At 32.9% G+C, this 5,171-nt stretch overlaps 1 long non-coding RNA gene across 1 annotated transcript; it reads left to right on the top strand.

Annotated features, from left to right (window-relative positions):
- The first annotated feature begins 488 nt into the window (after positions 1–488).
- LOC113472566 lies at positions 489–2,649 on the top strand. Its single transcript, XR_003394823.1, has 2 exons — positions 489–726; positions 1,411–2,649. It is a non-coding gene; the product is annotated as an uncharacterized LOC113472566 (long non-coding RNA).
- The last annotated feature ends 2,522 nt before the right edge of the window (positions 2,650–5,171 follow it).

Here is a 5,171-nt window from a genome sequence, read left to right as displayed (position 1 = left end):
AAAACGTCTCTCAAGCTACACAACAATGTTCCAATGTTAATTGGTTCACACTTAAAGAGAAAAAAACACAAGACTTCAGTGACTACTAGGAAATAGAAAAAATGTTTCTCATAAAGGCTACACAAACACAATAGTTTCTTCCTAGAAAGTAGAAAGTAAAACAGTTAAAATGAGAAATGAGATGTTGGAAAATCTCAACTTGGAAAATCTTTTGTAACTTCAACTTTGGATTTGGATCGGAAACTTATAAGTTTTCATAACCTCACAAATGATTGAAATGATAGAAAATTTCCCGTTTCCCCCCAAAGTCAAATGAAAATCCCACGCGAGACGAAAATTCCCTGACAAATGAGCTCCCCATTCACAAGTGAGTTGGGTTTTGAAATCTCGCTTGCCAACGAGGTTTTCTCGATCAAAAAATTTTGATTTTACTTGCGAGGTTGCTGCATCTTAACCTCAAAATTTTCATTGTTTATTTACATTTTGGGTTTTTTCCATTCAATTTTTATTTTTTCTTGGAAAGGAAAGAAGCTTTCTTTTTTCTCTTTTGAGAGACATTTGTTTTTTCAGTCTTTACAGTTCCCTCTGCCACTTTTTTTTTTTTAAACAATTGTGAGAAATCTGTAGTTACCACAGACACATTTCTATACCCAGCTCAAATAATAGACTTGGCCACATATTTATCTACCAGGCTGGAATAATAGACTTGTGCTACAAGAGTTAACGGTAAGCAATTTGTTATTTATTAGAAGGCCATAAGTGTGTAGGGAAAAGGGAAAAGGTAAGGGAACAAGCCAGGCACTGCCAGGCAATGAAAGCGGGACACCCCTATTTTTCTCAAACTGCTCTGTTCAGTGTTCAATTTTTTTCAGTTAAACCATTACTAATATTTCTGCTGTAAAGTTTAAAACTTATTCCACAAGACTGCATACCTACATACCCTGTGAGTCAAAAAAGGAAAATTATAATCAAAGATTTTTATGCTGAAAATGCACGTTTTTGGAGATAAGTGTTAGGATAACTTTTTTTCTTAATATTTTTACACCATTTTTGAAGCAGGTGCTTTAGAAAAGAACACAGAACATTAATTTACCTACTACTGGTAAAAATTAGAAAAATTCTCTGGACCCTAGCTGGAACTTCTTTAAAAAAGTCAATTTTTGCCCTAATGGTAAAAAAGGAACAATCTTTAAAAAGTTCCCGCTAGGGTTCAGAAAATTTTTCCAATTTCTACCAGTAGTAAATTAATGTTCTGTGTTCTTTTCTAACAGAGGTATAATGCTTTTTTTTAGTCTAGGAAAATGTTGGCTGTATAAAACAACATTTTATAAACAGACACTGCTGGTAAGTAATTGGTAGGATTAAGATTAGTTATACATAATGGCCTTTTTCTTTTCTTTCTGTTTACAGCTTCTCTCCAGTCTCCACTGGATGGATATAGCTAGCCAACACCACTCAGTATCAGCAATATATGGCCTAGCACATTCATGAAGTAGTGAATAATATTGTCAACCTGAAATCAGATTATGAAACAGATGCTGGGATGGTGGCTGAGGATGTTGTTGATGTCAGAGGAACGATATCCGCGGATCTGCTACAACGAGTTATACCGCACTGATCAACTGGCTCGCAACATAGAAAAGTACAACTGGGTATCACAACTTAGAATTAGGCTTGTAGACTTAGGCCATGGTGGGGTATGGATAGCTCAATTGCCTGAGCTTTTGAAAAATAAAATGACAAATTCTAGATAAGTATGTTGACTTTTAGAGGAAGATTATTCCAGACTTGCAAATTCATCTTACTGTTCTCTTTATAAACCCAAGCCAAGCCTTGCTGAGGATATGAAACCAAACGCCACTGAATTTCTACTCAAACCTGGACCCATAGATAGGACTAGAATTGTAACACAGATTCAATTGTGTAGTAATCTAAAAGTTAGCTTCTATGTGAATAGAATAGGATACTGTTGGAACTCTGATGAGCAATGTACTATTTGTAACTTAAATGAGAATGAAGATTTATACCACTTTTTGTTTAAATGTCCTCACTACTCGTCTTTCAGAAGCCATTATTTTAAAAATACTCTGTCGATAAAAGAGCTTGTAGAAAATCCAACCAGATGTGATATTAATAATCTATATTTTTATGTGTCATCAGCACTCAAACTGCGATCATTCCTTCGAAATGAATGAGAACCTGTAGTGAAATTATTTTTATTTTAAAATACTGTGATAGCCCTCAACTATAACAAGAGAAAGCTCTTAATGATAGCTTGTACATTTGTTCTTTCTTTTTATTAGGTACTAATATTAAGTATGTTTGCACACTCTAATAAATATAAATAATAATAATGAAAAAAATATTTATATTTATTAAAGTGTGTCATAAATAAATCAAAAATAACATCAACAATAATATGGCTACAAGGAATATTATTAGAAATATGTAGGTATGTCATATCTAGGTATACTTAAAAAAAAAAAAAAAAATGGAAGGGGGAAGAGGGAAAAGAAATATTCGGGAAAAAAAGAAACTTCTACATGTACCTAAAGATTCCTACCTAAACCCACCTAATATCTGTCTTTGTGTCATAATATTATGTTATGTTCAATATACCTACTAACTTCTGCTAACTTGCACTGTCAATTCTTTCTTTTTCATTTCAACTAGAGAGTGAGGTGAACATTTTCAGCTGAACTCTGTACACAAAAAGCCCACATTGAGCCTTAGGTGTAGGGGCAAACAGCCCTAAAACTTGGGTTAAGCTTATATTAAATACATGCTTACAAATTTTTAAGGTAAAGATTTTTTTTTTTTTTTTTTTGCTGTTATTATGGTTCATCCATTTGAATATGGCAGCAAGGATTCATCTAAAAAGTAGGCTACGTTGCCAAACGTGTCAAAGGTTCAACGGTAGAATATCTTTAAAGGAGGAAGGTACATTGCACAGTGCTTCCTCCCACAATGATACTTTTTTTTTTATGCCGATGGTATTCAGTATTCGTAATGATTTATGTATTCCAAAAAAAAAGTAACGAAAAGATGATTTCTTCCTTTTTTATACGATAGATCGTTCTTGCAGGCACTTTTGTTGCTTGATGAGTAAGATCTACAGATTCTCTTACTGTTGCACATTGGCTTTGAAAGTAATCTCGTACATTTTCTACAATTTCTCGCGACTGACTTTTTAAAGTCACTTTTTTAGCCGACATATTCTTCTTTAATGGTAAAATGTACGATGAAACACAATAAATGGAAAGAAATGAAAACACAGAAAACAAAAACACTTTTGTAATAAAAGAAAAAAAAATATGTATAAATAGGTAAATAAATGTTTATGTTGATTGAAAATAAAACTATAGAAATAAAATAATTAATTACTAAAAAACTGAAATTAGAACAACACGATGTCTACTAAATCCAGATAGGTAATGATAATGATAATGAATGATCACAAACATACCAAATTGCATAATAAGTACCCGATGCGAGTACTAAAAATAGATACCATCTTTACCTGTTCTAGAATTCAACCTCTTGGACTTGACCCTCAAAAAAAAAAAAAAAAAGGTTACAGATCGAAGCTACCTCTGCTTTTTAAAAGAGAGAGTTTATAAAAATAGACCTTTACCTTAATTGCAACAATGCAAGGAATTCTCGCATTCTGATTGGTTCTTTCATTTTGGGTCGATGACTCCTTGCTGCCATATTCAAATGGATAACGTATAGTAACCCAGTATTTATTACAACTCTAATATCAAGTTATCATATTTAGTATTTGTTATAGGCTCCTTAACTCTCTGAGTGCACATAACCTTAACACTCAGACAAGTAATATTTATTAATGATAAGATTTGATAGGTATAATCAATCAAAACTCTATTAGTTGCACATTGTGATTCCGCATTCGACCAGCGGCTTTGCCATGAACTCGTTCTATTGATAGCGTAGCCTATCCCCTTACCTCTTGGGCAATAATTCCAGACTACATTATTTTTGTCCAGCAAACCTCGATTTTCGGTCTTCGTTTCCTGGACTACTTGACCACTGATACCTCATGTTGGGAGGAAGGTAGATATAGTAGCTTGTACGTTGTTCTAACTAGGTAGGTAGTAGGTACCCAATAAATATTTATATACTCGTACAGTGTGTTTAAGTCAGTCCCCCTCTTAATTTTTGAATAATGGGTGAAATCAGATTCTTGAAATTTTGTATTCGGGTTTATTTACCTACCTCTTGTTTTCTTTATATAATATATAGGTATACCTAGGCTTTGTAAAAATTCAGGGACTTGTTCAGGGTCGGCCCCTGGGGGTCAACTCTGAAATCTTAAATCATATCGAAGGCTAAAAAACGTATTATTTGGGTCTGAATTTCAATACGTATGAATCATTAGCATTAGTGTTACCCATTTGAAGCACAAATACTTATGGTTCATCCATTTGAATATGGCAGCAAGGATTCATCTAAAAAGTAGGCTACGTTGCCAAACGTGTCAAAGGTTCAACGGTAGAATATCTTTAAAGGAGGAAGGTACATTGCACAGTGCTTCCTCCCACAATGATACTTTTTTTTTATGCCGATGGTATTCAGTATTCGTAATGATTTATGTATTCCTAAAAAAAGTAACGAAAAGATGATTTCTTACTAGAATTGAATAATAATAAATTGTTTATTATTATTTTATTTCATTTTTTTATCTTCGTCGGGAGAAGTACACACTAAGCTTTTCTTCTCCTTTTTTATACGATAGATCGTTCTTGCAGGCACTTTTGTTGCTTGATGAGTAAGATCTACAGATTCTCTTACCGTTGCACATTGGCTTTGAAAGTAATCTCGTACATTTTCTACAATTTCTCGCGACTGAATTTTTAAAGTCACTTTTTTAGCCGACATATTCTTCTTTAATGGTAAAATGTACGATGAAACACAATAAATGGAAAGAAATGAAAACACAGAAAACAAAAACACTTTTGTAATAAAAAGAAAAAAAATATGTATAAATAGGTAAATAAATGTTTATGTTGATTGAAAATAAAACTATAGAAATAAAATAATTAATTACTAAAAAACTGAAATTAGAACAACACTGTCGCGATAGCCTACGTGTAAACACGTCCTTACGACGTTTTCTCTTTGGTTGTAGTTATGCGGGAGATCTTAAAATT

The sequence above is a fragment of the Diaphorina citri genome, unplaced genomic scaffold (assembly GCF_000475195.1).
Source record: "Diaphorina citri unplaced genomic scaffold, Diaci psyllid genome assembly version 1.1 scaffold6242, whole genome shotgun sequence".
NCBI lineage: Eukaryota > Metazoa > Arthropoda > Insecta > Hemiptera > Psyllidae > Diaphorina > Diaphorina citri.
Note: the sequence above shows the minus strand (reverse complement) of the source record. Positions and strands in the feature narration are given on the sequence as shown.